General features: G+C 41.0%; 1 long non-coding RNA gene across 1 annotated transcript; it reads right to left on the reverse strand.

Moving 5' to 3' along the window:
- Positions 1–8,347: 8,347 nt before the first annotated feature.
- LOC149468409 (uncharacterized) lies at positions 8,348–15,072 on the reverse strand. The gene is made up of 2 exons (XR_016311723.1): positions 14,783–15,072; positions 8,348–8,837 (listed from the first exon to the last, which is right to left on the reverse strand). It is a non-coding gene; the product is annotated as an uncharacterized LOC149468409 (long non-coding RNA).
- Positions 15,073–16,237: the final 1,165 nt, after the last annotated feature.

Here is a 16,237-nt window from a genome sequence, read left to right on the forward strand (position 1 = left end):
CCTTAGATGCGGTGACTGCATTAGTTTTACTTTTTTTAAGTTTTTTTTTCCCCTCTGTTTTCACCTGGTGATCTGACCAGTAACGCAACACCTGTATTAGGATGCCTCCACTTTGGATGAAGGCGCACAGGGGGCACAGCAGACAGCAACACTGTCAGTCTGGGAGGAGGGAAGTGTTCAATGTACTAGCGGATTAAAGTATATACAAGCCCTCACCTTGTAAAACAACCCATTCATTATAAAATCGAAATGAAAAACAAAACATTTGTGTATACCTAAAAAAAAAAAAATTACCAATACTCTTTTTTTTTTTTTTTTTTTTTTTATAAGTGATCACATACATTCTGTTCTCAACTGCATAAAAAGCTCAAAGAGCTAGGGGAGGGGAATCTGAACTTCCCAGTGAATGGCTGTGCAGAGGGGGTGTGTCACCACAAGCTTAATCATTGGAGGAGAGCAGGCTGAGCTCCAGCACAGCCAGAAAACTGACCATACTGTGCTCTCCTGCCTAGTGTGGTCAGTTTTTAATAGGAAAGCAGAGGCACTAACAGGATCACCAGCACAAGCAGTACAAAGAGAACGGGATACTTTTTTCCTACAAGTACATGGTACAGCAGGCACATATCAGGAACATGAAATGTTGGACTGTCTTTATGCTGGAGAACTTATTCCTTTAAAAAACAACAGACTTACTGCCCAGATCACCAGGTGACAATAGAAGAAAGCAAGTCTAAAAAAGAAAACTATGCAGCCATCACATGTAAGAATTGCTAAGCTGCAATATAATAAATGTTTGCTTTTGGGTTTAATACTGCTATAAAGCAGAACTCCAGTTATGAAATGAAATACTACTTCCTGCCTCTCCCCTGCCTTTGTTTAAAGATTGCTGTTTATCTTCTAAAAATGAATTAAAAGTTGTAACCACAGGACCATTCCTCTTCTTCTCCACAGGGTGCACTGTGCTAGAGCACATACATATTTAATTTGATACTTGAGTTCTGTTTAAATATATCCAGACTCCTGCCAGAACATTTTATTTAGTTTTGGATAGAGCAGGGAGGTTAGAGCATCTTTAATTTTTTTCTCTGGACCTGTTGGGGAGATTTCTCCTCACTTCCTGTCAGAACAAGGCGTTGATGAGTTATCTCTTCAATGTGGACAGTAACGAGATCAAAAACAGTTTCAGTGGAGTGAAGAAAACATAGGACTTTTCACTGATTTTATTGCTGTCTGTGCCTTCCCATTGAGAACCATGTATTCCATATTTTTTTTTACTGGGGTCACGAGGACAGTGAGGGAATATCTTCACAATGGGACAGAAATAAAAAACAGTGGAATTGTTAACTCCTTTCCTACTATATTCAAACCTAAAAAAATAGCTAGTGAGTTTCAAGTCCTTTGTTTATGGTTTTGACAGATTTTACATAGCGTCTGCTAAGCCGGGACATACAATTCCTCTTCTTTAATGCAGGAATTTAAAGAACAGCAGAAAGACTGCTGTCTCTGGACAATAATTTGTGTCTGAAAGCAGTATCTTCCACCATGCTTGAGGTGATTGTAGTCGTATTAGTGATGACCTCAGGGTGAATAACTCTACACCGAGTTCACTATATGAACCACTGATGTATTTATACATGTTGATCATATCCCCCTTAATCTCCTCTTCTCAAGAGAGAATAAATGCAGTTCCTCTAATTTTTCCTCATAGCTGAGCTCCTCCATGCCTCGTATCAGTTTAGTTGTCCTTCTCTGTACTTTCTCCAGTTCCCCAATGTTCTTTTTGTGAATTGGTGTCCACAACTGAACTGCATATTCCAGATGAGGTGTTACTAATGATTTGTACAGGGGTATTATGATATCTCTCTCTCTAGAATCTATGGGCTATGTAGCTGTAGGCCAAGGTGTCCCTGTGCAGAATGGCACTGTTATACTCTAGGTAATGCATTATACACGGTTATAAAAAAAAATTACCAAAAAATAGTTATATCATTATTAACTGAGAGATTTACAGGACATCACACACATTGGTAATGTTATCATTGCCTTAACCGCTTCCCCTCCACCCAATAGTAGAAATACTGCTACAGAGCGGCAGGGGTGCACAAAATCACACATATATACGTGATTTTGCAGTTCCGGGTAGGGGGCACTCGGTGATCGCTGAGTATTACCGACGGGGGAGAGAACTGTATGTAAACAATACAGTTCTCTCCTCTGTCAGCTCCTGCACACTACTTTGTATGGCTCTGTATAGCAGAGCCATACAAAGCAGCGTGCTTACACTGGAGAGCACACACACAACATACTGTAAAACAACACACAGTTAACCCTTTGATCGTCCCAGATGGTAACCCCTTCCTGCCCAGTGCCATTAGTACAGTGTCAGTGCTTTTTATTAGCACTGATCACTGTACTGGTGTCACTGGGGATGTCAGTGACACCAAGTCAGCTCCCCCCAGTGTCAGAATGCCCACCGCAGTTCCGCTACAAGGAGCTGATCACTGCCATTACTAGTATAAACAAGTTGCAACAAGAACAATTGACTGCTGTTCATGATACTTTTTTATTTGCACTAACATCTACATTTTCAGGACCAGCGTTCGGGGGGTGCCCCCTTTCTTCAAGGTCCAAGAGTACTGCTTGGAGCTTGAAGCAGGGGACACACCCTGAAAGTTGGTCCTGAAAATTTGGATGTTAGTGCAAATAAAAAAGTATCATGAACAGTAGTCAATTGTTCGTCTGAAAGCAGAAAAACAACAAAAAATAACACGATAAACATGAAGAGCCTATTAAAAGATAACATAATAAAACCACCTATTGCCACAATATTCCATTTCAGTCCAGTGGTTTTTCTGCAGTATTTTTTCTGCTGCTAGTTGTCCTCAGTCTGATGGCGAGGCTCATTCAACCCACTTTGTCTCAGCACAGGCCATCCTAGATCTGCCCCATCCTGTTATTGGACAGTGAAAGAGGCAGCCCAGCGATGAGCTCATCTTCCTCTTCCTCCTCTTCCTATCATTGTGCTACTTATCAACACATTAAAGCAGATCTTCACCTTCAGGAAAGATGTCCCTAGGTGAATGACTTACGCTGTCCTCTCTTTGCCTCCTGGGATGTGAGTGCCGCAGGGGGATGTATTTAGCACTGCATCATCAGGAGGCGCACCGGCTGAACTAGGAAGAGCTGATGATGTCACAATCAACATGCTGGCGTAGGACCAAGTGGTGGCATAATACGAGATCTCACTAGGACAATGCTGGATCCTCTGTGTGGGTGAGTATTGGAAATGTGCACTGGACCACCCGGTAAGCAGGGGAAGGGGGAGGAAATGTTAACAGTTTTGTTTTTTTGTACTGTTTCTTCCCCTCATACTTCAACCCTGCTGTACATGGACTGACAGAGGCTAATACCAGGTCAAATTCACATACTTACACTGCCTACATAAAAAATACATGTAATGCCGACAGCTCAACTTTAACCACTTGCCCTCCAGAGGATTTACCCCTTTCCTGACCAGGACATTTTTGTCTTATGCCACTGCATTATTTTACTGACAATTGTGCGGTCATGCAACGCTCCAACTAAATTAAATTTACATCCTATTTTTCCCACAAATAGAGCTTTCTTTCAGTGGAATTTGATTGCCTGTGCATTTTTTATTTTTTGCGCTATAAACAAAAAATGACTGACAATTTTGAAAAAAAAAACCAATATTTTTGACTTTTTGCTATTAAATGTGTGCCAATAAAAAAATGTAAAAAAATCAAATTTCATCATAAATTTAGGGCAAAATGTATTCTGCTACATGTCTTTGCTAAAAAAAAAAATCCCAGTACGTGTAAATTAATTGGTTTACGTGAAGGTTATAGCGTTTATAAATGGCAGTATATATACTGGAATTTTTTTTTATACTAGTAATGGCAGTAATTAGCTCCTTGTAGCGGAACTGCAGCGGGCATTCTGACACTGGGGGGAGCTGACTTGGTGTCACTGACATCCCCAGTGACACCAGTACAGTGATCAGTGCTAATAAACAGCACTGACACTGTACTAATGACACTGGGCAGGAAGGGGTTACCATCTGGGACGATCAAAGGGTTAACTGTGTGTTGTTTTACAGTATGTTGTGTGTGTGCTCTCCACTGTAAGCACACTGCTTTGTATGGCTCTGCTATGCAGAGCCATACAAAGCAGTGTGCAGGAGCTGACAGGGGAGAGAACTGTATTGTTTACATATAGTTCTCTCCCCCATCGGTAATACTCAGCGATCACCGGGTTCCCTCTACCCGGAACTGCAAATCATGTATATGTGTGATTCTGTGCACCCCAGTAGTTCTACTATTGGGTGGAGGGGAAGCGGTTAAGGCAATGATAACATTACCAATGTGTGTGATGTCCTGTAAATATCTCTGTTAATGATATAACTATTTTTTGGTAATTTTTTTTTATAACCGTGTAGAAAGCATTACCTAGAGTATAACAGTGCCATCCTGCACAGGGACACCATAGCCTACAGCTACATAGCCCATAGATTCCAGAGAGAGAGATATCATATTACCCCTGTACAAATCATTAGTAACACCTCATCTGGAATATGCAGTTCAGTTTTGGGCACCAATTCACAAAAAGAACATTGGGGAACTGGAGAAAGTACAGAGAAGGGCAACCAAACTGGTAAGAGGCATGGAGGAGCTCAGCTATGAGGAAAGATTAGAGGAACTGAATTTATTCTCTTGAGAAGAGGAGATTAAGGGGGGATATGATCAACATGTATAAATACACCAGTGGTTCATATAGTGAACTCGGTGTAGAGTTATTCACCCTGAGGTCATCACAGAGGACAAGGGGGCACTTTTTATGTCTGGAGGAAAATAAATGTAGTCTCCAAACACGGAAAGGTTTCTTCACAGTGAGAGCTGTGAAAATGTGGAATAGACTCCCTCAAGAGTTGGTTCTGGCCAGCTCAGTGAATTGCTTTAAAAAAGGCCTGGATTCTTCCCTAGATACACAGAATATAACTGGATACTAACATTTATAGGTAAAGTTTATCCAGGGAATATCTGATTGCCTCTCAGGGGATCAGGAAGGAATTTTTTTAACTGCAGGAGCAAATTGGATCATGTTTTGCTAGGTTTTTTTTTACCTTCCTCTGGATCAACTGTGGGTGTAGGATTATAACTTTTTTTTTTTTTAAACGTTGAACTAGATGAGTCTTTTTTAAGATTAACTATGTAGCTCTCATTTAACCATCCATATTTTCCAAAATGTCTGCAATGCCAGCCAGGAAAGAACTGCAACAACATATTTAAAAGCTGGAGTCGACAGAAAGCAAGCACAATCTATATAGAAGGTTTAAGCCTTTAGATTGGATAAATCTTTACTGAATATCCCTCTTCAAAGCAGAAGATATTTACCTTGATGTCAAGTATATAAAGTAAAAGCGCTGGCAAGGTAGCCAAAGGATTTTATCTCACAAACTTAGTAGCTTAGCCAATAAGCATAAAGATAAGCGCACATTATGATTAGATTTGTCAGTGTGGGCAAAAGGTACTTGCCATAGGACAGATATATTAATAGGTTTATGTAACAAGGGATGGTTATCTCAGCAGGAATATCTGCAATGGTAGCAAAAAACTGCATAGTGACATATGCCTGTCAGTTCTGCATTGCCATTTACAGACAATATGGATCTGCTGAAAGATTCTAATGTGTGTAGATTTGGTTTCTTAACAGGGAATTCCTCACTGTACAGCAGAGTTTTTGTTGGGACAGCATTTTTTTTGTTTAAGAAATATAACATGCTCTGAAATGCGTAGTCGCAATTCGCAGACTGGTCAAACTAAATAGCTAGATTTGACCTGTTCGTCTGCACTAACTGCAACTAACTGCTACTGCAGCAGAAAGTTATTCATTTAGTGACAGTATTACTGCCACCACTACATGATAACTTCCTTTTGTGGCCCCTATGCCGGCCGTCTGCTTCCTAGCCACTGAGGACATCAATGTTTGCTATGACTCTGGTGCACCAAAAGAAATGGCGTTTCCACCCAAAATTAATACCAGAAATGTATCATAAATAGGTGTCTGGTATGGTTTTAAGGGGCCTCTCATGCAAAAAAAAAAGAATGGAACACATGCCATTCCCCCCAAATTTCACACCAGACCCTTAGCCTGGCTGGTCAACAAAGGGAGGGGTAGAAAGCATGTGGCCTCCTCCTGAACCATGCCAGACCATATGTCCCTAACATGGGGAGGGGGCCTTGCTGTTGGGGCCCTGGAAATGCAACTTGTTCCTGTGTGATGAGGACAAGAGCCTCTCCCTCACATCCCTGGCCTAGTGGATGTAGAGGTTTTTGAAGGGGGACTTATCAAGATCTGGAAGCCTTCTTTAAAATAAGGGGGGCCCTCAAATATATGCTACCTCCAGCTGAATGAGTAAGAAGCACATAAGACACTTGGCTTCTCATTCACAGAAAAGAAAAAAAAGACACATTTAACAAGGCCCTTTAAAAATGTCTAATAGTGTAAATCTGTCATCAGTTATGTCCTCCAGTGAAGTAGGTACATGTTAATCATGATGAACAACACCTGCAGACCCATGGATATGATCTGCTCACAATGGACTCCTAACTGAGAATGCCATTGCCCAGCTTAACTGCAGGGGTGCGCAAAATCATGTATATATACATGATTTTGTATTTCTGGGTAGGGTGTGAGCGCCCTACCCATGCCGCCATTCGCGGCTGTGGTTGTCAATCACCGGGTCCCGGCTGGTAATTACTCGCCAGCGCCTGGTGATTTCCAACGATCACCGACGGGGAGGAGGACTGTTTTGTTTACTAACAGTCCTCCTCCCTGTCAGCTCAGGAACACTGCTCTGGATGGCTATGCACAGCACAGCCATCCAGAGCAGCGTGATTACAGTGAAACACACACACACACACCACCCCCTAGTAAAACACTCCCAGCACACAGTTAACCCTTTGATTGCCCCTCATGTTAACCCCTTCCTGCCCAGTGCCATTAGTACAGTGTCAGTGCTTTTTTTTAGCACTGATCACTGTATTGGTCTCACTGAGGATGTCAGTGACACCAAGTCAGTTCCCCCCAGTGTCAGAATGTCCACCACAGTCTCTGAGGGACTCTATAAGTCGCTGATCGCTGCCATTACTAGTAAAAATAAAAAAAAATCCCAGTAAATATACCTCCATTTGTAAACGCTATAACGTTCATGTAAACCAATTAATTTACACGTATTAGGATTTTCTTTTAGCAAAAACATGTCCCAGAATACATTTTGGAGTAAATTTATGACGATATGATTTTTAAAATTTGTTTACTAGACATGTTTAATAGCAAAAAGTCAAAAATATAGTTTTTTTTTCTCAAAGTTGTCAGTCTTTTTTTTTTATAGCGCAAAAAATAAAAAACACACAGGCAATCAAATACCAACGAAAGAAAGCTCAATTAGTGGGGGAAAAAAAGAAGGAAATTTAATTTGGGTGCAGCTTTGCATGACCGTGCAATCATCAGCTAAAGTAACGCAGCACCGTAACATAAAAAAATGGCCTGCTCAGGAAGAAGGGTAAATCCTCAGGAGGGCAAGTGCTTAATTAATGTAAACAAAGCAGAAGGGAAATGGGGGATATCATTAACCAAATATGGTTATGACCAATGATATTGCTGGTATTAAAGTGGTATTGTTTTCCTAAATGTCACTTTTACTATAGTACTTCATACAGGTGTACTACTTCATAGGCAGGTTTAGGGCATTTTTATTGTTTCAATTTAAACCTAGATAAAAGAGCTGCTCTATCCCTGTCAGCTAATATTAAAAAAAAAATAGTGACCAAGTTTTTTTTTTTTAAATCCCTTTCCTATTAGCCTTTGAAATAGAGGAATTAGTATTCAAGGATTGCCTGCCATCAATGGGGTTCACAGTGGCTAAATGGTTAGCACTTCTGCCTGGCAGTACTAGGATTGTTGGTTTGAATCCCAACCACAGCACCACTTGTTTGGAGTTTGCATGTTCTCCCTGTGCCTGCGTGAGTTTCCTCTGGGTACTCTGGTTTCCTCCCACATTCAAAAGACATGCTGGTAGGTTAATTGGATCCTGTCTAAATTGGCCCTAGGATGTGTATGTATGAATGTAATTTAGGGACTTTAGATTGTACGCCCCCTGAGGGTTAGGGACTCAAGTATTTTATAAAATGTATATATGTAAAGCTATGTATGTAATGTATGCTAAGTAAATTGACAGCTCTATATACAGTGAAGGAAGTAAGCATTTGATCCCCTGCTGATTTTGAATGTTTGCCCACTCACAAAGAAATGATCAGTCTAAAAATCGAATGGAAGGTGTATTGTAACACTGAGAGACAGACTAGCAACAAAAAATTCAAAAGAGATGCATGTCTAACAAATTATACACTGATTTGCATGTTCATGAGGAAAATAAGTATTTGATCCCCTTCACAAAACATGACTTAGTACTTGGTGGCAAATCCCTTGTTGTCAATCACAGAGGTCAGACGTTTCCTGTAGTTGGCCACCAGGTTTACACACATCTCAGGAGGGATTTTGGCCCACTCCTCTTGGCAAATCCTCTCCAAGTCATTCGGAATTGGTGGCAAACGTTTGGCAACTCGAACTTTCAGCTCCCTCCACAGATTTTCAATTGGATTAAGGTCTGGAGACTGGCTAGGCCACTCCAGGACCTTAATGTGCTTCTTCTTGAGCCACTCCTTTGTTGCCTTGGCCGTGTGTTTTGGGTCATTGTCATGCTGGAACACCCATCTACAACCCATTATCAATGCCCTGGCTGAGGGAAGAAGTACCTGTAATAAATAAATAAATAATAGAGATTAAAGTTTTAGGATTTTTTTTTTACCTGTTTGATGAATGTTTGCTCAAATTGAACTCAAGCAGATTTGCCCATTACTAGCTGTGACTGAGAGTTGACTCAGAAAGTCCGCAAGCTAAAGCCTAATTTACCCATTTGCACTAAAAGGCAAGCAAGCTAATAATTATAATACTATGAACTGAATGGCTTCCATTATTTTCATAGTGGTCAAATATAAATGTAGGCTCTGGTAAAATGACCAGCCTTGCCAACTCATAATTTTAAAGTTGTAAAGTCAGAGCTCTTTTTTTTTTTTTATCGTAATGCATTCTCTGCCTTAGGGTAACAAACTCCCCACTACCTCTCTCCCCCAATCCCTAAACACTTACGTGACTCCTCTCATGATCCAGCGCTGTCCTTGCTGCAGCACCGCTCTACTTTGTCTCACAGGAGACAAGGGCAGCAGGGGGATCCATAGGCTCCTGCTGTTGTCAGTCAAACTCCTGTAAGGAGTGAGAGGGGTGGGGCTTACTGGCACTATTCAGGTCTATGGATGCACAGAGCCTGATTCAAAAGCATGCCCACACGGGTGCCTCCACAGAACATAGTTTGCTGAGGGGGCACCTGCAGGAAGAAGGAGTGGAGGGCACTGCTGGAGGGAGGACTCCAGAAGAGGAGGTAAGGGACTGCTCTGTGCAATACCATTGCACTATGCAGGTAAGTATAACAACATTTTTAAACCGTTCCAATCACTTAAAGGTTAACCACAGTGTGTGTCCCCTAAACACTCTAGAAAATAGCAAAAAAAATCAGTTGCAACTCTTCTCAGTTGCAAGAATTATTCCAAAACAAGTTTTTCTTCCATCTGTGTAGGCAAAAACAATTGTTTTTTCCTCTGCCTCACACTAGAGAAAACTGCGATGCCAATTGCTGCGTGTGTATTCCGATCAGATGAAATGAATTAATCAATCAACATAGCTTTCTAAATTTACCTAAGAAAACTGTAACTTGTAAATTGAAGTATGTTGCTAAATTAGCCTTTGTATATTTGTGCTGGCGAATACATAGGGCATACCAGTAAAGGTTGACGATGTAGAGAATCCTAAGGCCCCTTTCACACTTGTTCACTTCACCAGTTCAGTCACTTTTTTTCAAAGTAAAAATGGATCAGTTTACATCAGTTTTTCATCAGTTTAACATCAATTTTCATCAGGTTTTCATTCATTTCCATCAGTTTGTTTACATCGGTTTGTTTACATCCACTAGCAATGCAAAAATGGATCATTTGTCCGTTTACATCCGTTTTTCGTCCATTCCGATTTTTTTAATGAAACAAAAATAGGGCTTTGAGAAGGTCTGCCCATAGATGGTCAAATCTCATCTGGTCCTTACTGAACAGGCTGAGATTCGATCCATCTATGGTTGGCTTTACAACACAGCCTTCTCCTAAATATAAAAAGCAGGGAGAGCATGTAAAGATTCTAAGCAAGTAAACGGCACTTAAAAATGTAACCAGCAATTTATATTTATATATATTTATGTTATGTTAATAATAGCATACAATAAATATAAAGTAGATGTTATCCCAATTAGGCTAAAAAAGTGGAAATTCCCCTTCAGGTGGCCATGTATTAGATTTTTGTGCTAAGGGTCATAAAAAAATCGTTTAGAATGTTCTTTCTTTCTTGCCATCATTGAATCAACTAATTTCACTTGAAAGCTCATATAAACCGTTTTCATTACAGTACTGTATATAGGATTTTTCCTACATATAACAAAAAACACATTCCTGGTTAGAATTTCATGTGTTCAAGCAACATTTTCCAAGCTGCTTCCTCACATTTTTTCATAAATATGGTTAAAAATGAACATTTAATTTACCCTGCTAACCATTAAAAATTAATGAATGTTCAGAGGATGAAAACTTTCAGGAAGTGAGGTAAAATCTACATCAGGGACATGAACCACAATAAAAGATGAAAAGAGTTCTAGTCTTACCATAATCTACTAAAAACAAAATGCTTTTTTCTCAGTGTTGCTTTTAGAGAGTTATCCTCAGATTCTGTTTTCTCAGATAGTTGTCACCGTGAGAGAAACTGTGGGGAAATCTATTGAAAATAGCCCAGGACAGCAGTGTAAACTGGCAGGAGTTATAGGTGTCCTTTTGTGAAACTCAGATCAGCGGCGATCCTGAGGATTGTTGCTGATCTCTGATCATTAGTGGTTTAGGAAACAGAGATGATCAGCAAACATGTTCTCCGCTGATCATCTCAGCACACAGATAGCCAGTGTATGAAGGAGTGATGTCAGCCCTTCACTGGTTATCTGTGTTCTCCCTCCAGATTCTCCATCCCAGAGGTGAAGAATCGGAGGAACCGCAAACAAAGCAGCGGCAATCTCACGAGATTATAGTAACAGCAGCCGTTTTCCAGCGTTCAAAGGGTTTGTAGATCGCTTCTCCCTTCATTCAGAGAAGCGATCTACACCACTTCATAAAAAGGCATTCAGAGGAGAACTCTTTCCTCTGGGAATGCTGGAGAACTGAGCAGTTGTCATTTACCGCTGCATGATAAGAGGACACCTTAACCCTAAGAGCCAATTCACCCTGGAACACATGCGTTCCTGTGTGGTCCCTCACATTCCGGTTTTGACAGTCCATTCATTTGAATGGGCTACAAAATGCACTGGAACATACAAAAAGTAGTGCATGCATTAGTGGTGCTTGCAAATCGCACCACACCAAACCATATGAAAATGCGGTACTGTGAGGTATGGCGGCTGTAAACATGCTGCATTTGCAAGCTACATTTAGAGTGCCATTAACATTGAATTGGCATGTGTGCAAGGGCATCCTATTCATGTGCAGTGTGGGAAATGCGCATGGAATGCACCTTTAATCACACTATCCAAATCTGACAAAAAAATAGGCATAAAATGTATTGGTTATTACAGGTTACTGTACTGTCCAACTTATTGTTGCTGTTTTATACCTTTTTTACAATAAGGTGTTCTTCAAAATGCCATGATTAAAATGAAAATAATAGCTCCTTCATTATAGGGAGTCTACAAATGTTTGTGCGTTGTCCAGTTTTAAATATAAGAATTATTACTTTGCAGATACTTGATTTTAAATCCTTTAACCTTTTTTAAAGTAAAGAGGAACTCCAGTCACATGTTTTCATTCTGCCCCATCAATTATAAAATTATTTGCAAATTGCTGTTATTAGCCGATGTTCTGTTTTGCACTGGGAATACGGGATTTAAAAATAACAGTTTCTCTGTATCATGCAGGGTAAATGGATTCTAAAAATGTATCAGTAGTAGGAGATCTAACTGCCTGCCAGGTAATGCTGTAGTAAATGAGTCACAAAGGATAATCTAAGAAGAAAAAACATCTTGATTATACAGTAATTCTTATGGTTTCAATTTGTATTAAAAAAGTGAAGGGTATAGGGGGTAATGGGGTGTATTATGCATAGTTCCTGGCTTCTCTAAGAAGTCCTTTCATGTAAAGTTCTCATACAACTCATTTCTGGCTTGTGGTCTGTGTTGTTAATATGTGTGTGCAGCGCTATTTGTACACTCTTTGCGGCTATTGGGGTATGATGGCGTCACCTGTATAGTATTTAAGAGCAGAGTTCTTAGAATCTGTGTGATCAGGACAAGATCTCTAACAAGCGCTAGTGCCTCCACTCAATTGGAGCTTGTGGATAACAAGTGAAATCCCAACTGAGAAATGTATCATCCACATAGACAGTAATCCACACAGCATTGTATATAAAAGTCCATGTATTGAAGAAATCACATTCAGTGAACCATCCAACATAAAGTATCTTCCAAACAGGAACATTAAAGCATTAACAGTCTTTTTTGCATGTCTCAGTGAGGGGAGGCTGCAACACTTGCAGTCTGAGCTCTCTCTCAGGAAAATGCACACTTCCTTCTTTTTTCACAAGTGATCTCTCTGATGACCTCATCCTCAGTGCCCAGAGAGCATAGCAGCCATATTGGAAAAGGGCAAAACAAACACTGCATAATAGAAGTATACACTGGAAAATGGGCAAAGAAATTATCACATCACTACATCAGTGTATCACTGAAAAGTTCCCAGTGCAATGATGAAACAATAATTTCCATAGGGGGGATTTCCTAAGACTGGAGCAGACGGAAATTGCATGACAACCAACCAGTTTCTACCTTTTATTTTCAAAGCCTAAAGGGCATTTTATTCTGTGCCATGTGCAGGAAGATGTTTCCCAACATGAGAATGCACAGATGTTGCCTGTGGTAGCAGTCCCTTAGCTGTCAATTGGGATGCAGAGGCTGCATGGGCACAGCCACTGATCCCAATGTGTCATTCATATGGTGCGGTGCATGGCCCTGAACCCACCCTTCCGCACCTGCACAGATGTCATATTGCAAGCAGAAAGAAACTGGATCAGTAACAGTCCCGTGTCCCAAAATACAGCAATGGGTCTGCTGGCACAGAGATGCATGCAACACCTGTGCATACCTCTGCTGTTAAAACATGGCCCTGCACAGGGCATGGATTAAAAACACCCCATGCATACGAGGCCTAACTGAACAAGCTGAAGCTAGAAGCTGATTGGTTACTATGCATAGCTGCTCCAGATTCTTTCTGCTCCAGTTTTAGTAAATTCCTTCCTATGTGTCTTGTTTGTCAGTATAGTCCTGCCCTTCTGACCCCAAAGTGGACATGACCACTGGTACTATTTTTTAAAGCCCAATTAAAACTTATTTTTTGTAGTGTAGACAAGGGTAAGAACCTCTGACAGTGTTTCAGTTTTCATCTGTATCTTATTTGCCAACAGTCTGACCTACAGATCAGCCCTGCAGAGCTCCTGTTACAAAGAGTAGGACCTGGTGTTGGGCTGACAGCTCAACCTTGCAGATTGCATAGGAGCAGGATCATCGACAGAGGCTGCTGATATACAGGGTGTAACCAGCTCTAAATCTGACAGCCTAGCTCTGCAGGGCTCCTTAGATAAAGGACAGGACTGGCTGCCAAGAAGACAGCTCAACCTCCGCAGATTGCACAGGTTTGGAACCACTGACATCAGCATCTGACACAAAGAGCTACATTTGTAGTCATCTGCTTTCCTATACAATATGCAGGGCTGGTCAGTTACTTTAAAAAAAGACGGGGAGACTCGATGGACCACTTGATCTTTTTCTATTGTTTCTAAACATGTAGCGCCACTCCCCCCCCGCAGAGGCCGCTGGAAGATGACAGTCCCCAAAGTTTGCTCTGACCTTGCAAGACCCCTGACACCTCTGACACACTGTTTTCATATACAGTTCACAAAAGATCACAATCGCAGACACCAGACTATAGTAAAGCAACTGAGTATTTACTGAGGGTTCTTAGGTCAACAGTCAGAAAGGTACGTTGATGCAGATATCGCTCAATATGAACGTTTTAGTCTCTGCGAGTATAGAACACAGGTATGCATTGTAAAGTATACCACAGTGAGCCAAATAATGATTACCAATAGGTCCTGAAAGAGCCTATGACCTCAGGCATAAAAGGGAAAAGAAAGACCTTTTTGGGTCAAGCTGCTCCCTTAAAGTCCTGATGCCACAGGTCCAGAAAGTATCAGCACAATTTATAAGAACTCAATATGAGAACAGAGCAAAAAGCAAATTCTGCGTAGGAGTTCCCCTTAATACACACAGATGTAATACACTGAGTCTTTTATGTGAGGGAGGGTAAAGGAAGAAGAGAGAAGTCCTGGTGGCATAGAATGTCTAGAATCGTAAGCTAGCTCAAGCTGGGCCTGTAAAGATTGCTGTGCAATGGCGATCAGCAATAGTGAATTGCATATGCAAAGGTTTCCTTTGTGTAAAGAGATGGGGTAAAGATGTGTGCATGCGGTGTCTTTTGTAGAAGGTACACAGTGTGGGCTTCTGCACGCTCACCAATCTTGATGATACCCAGGCTCAAGAGAATGGGATGTCATGGAACAGGCTCTTGAAGAATCTATAACCAGTGAAGGGTGCCTGAACTGTGCACCTGGTGACATTGGGATTCTGCTGGGTCTGTGACAATGATGATGAGAGTAACCTCTGACAGTCAGTCAGTGACAGGGAGCTGGAGATGGAGGATCTGCCTGCAGGAGTATGACACACTCACTGAAGACTCTCCCCACTGTCTGTGCCGCAAGGCCTGCTCACACTCTCTAGAGCAGCCGGACCCCTCCTCTCAGCTAAAGGCCGTGGTTCCAAGAGAGCAAACGTTTCTCAGGCTGGGCTATTTATATCTTCTCCCAGCATTCCTCCTCTCCCCAGCCCGCTGGAACTTGTAGTTTACGGCCACACTGGCTCCATGTAAAACCTGGCTCTCTGGACTAGATGTCCCACAATCCCCTGCTCTCAGAAGTAGTCTCTCTCTCCTTCTGCTTCCAGCAAGTGATGTAATAATGAGGCTGAACCCTAAAGAGAAACAAACTCAAGGTAGTCTTTGTTAAGAATGTTTCACGATGACACTGGCAGACGAGCCAACACTGGGCTACATACATGTTTTGTAATTTTTTTCTCATTAACTTTTTCCTTTGAGTACAGATCTATGCTTGTCCCACACATGTTTGAAAGCACTTACTGTTGACTGACTCACTACCCCTGCTGAAAGTTTACTCCAAGCATCAACTAGTCTTTCAGTAAAATAATACTTTATAGGATTAGTTTTGAACTTTCCTCCAGTTAGTTTGAGGTGATGTCCCTGTGTTCTTGATCTTGGTTTCATATTGAAAATACTGCTCTCCTGAACCTTATTCACCCCCTTGATGTATTTAAAGGTTTCAATCATGTCTCCCCTTTCCCTTCTGTCCTGCAGACTGTACATTTCAAGTTCCTGAAGTCTCTCCTGATATGTTTTATCCTCCAGACCTTTCACCATTTTTGTTACCCTTTTCTGGACTCGTTCTATCTTATCAATATCTTATTGTAAGCGAGGTCTCCAGAACTGGACACAGTGTTCTAAATGAGGTCTAATTAAAGATCTGTATAGGGGAATCAGGACCTACTTCCTTCTGCTGGTGACCACTCTAAGACTGCACATCAAACAACTATTTTTTTTGCAGTGTGCTACACAGAGGTTTGTATTAATGTATTGTGTAATTCACAATGTTATATTTTTAGACACTGTGCACAACCGTGGCCATACGTTTTCAGAATGACACAAATATTATTTTCACAAATTCTGCTGCTTCAGTTTTTATAATGGCAATTTTCATATACTCCAGAATGTTATGAAGAGTGATCAGATGAATTGCAATTAATACAAAGTCCCTATTTGCCATAAAAATGAACTCAGTTCCTGAAAAAAACATTTTTCCACTGCATTTCAACTTGTAGTCAATCCTCAAGAGGTGGGTG

The sequence above is a fragment of the Staurois parvus genome, unplaced genomic scaffold, assembly GCF_062004578.1.
Source record: "Staurois parvus isolate SC_StPar_1 unplaced genomic scaffold, SC_StPar_1.0 ptg000087l, whole genome shotgun sequence".
In the NCBI taxonomy this organism is placed as follows: domain Eukaryota; kingdom Metazoa; phylum Chordata; class Amphibia; order Anura; family Ranidae; genus Staurois; species Staurois parvus.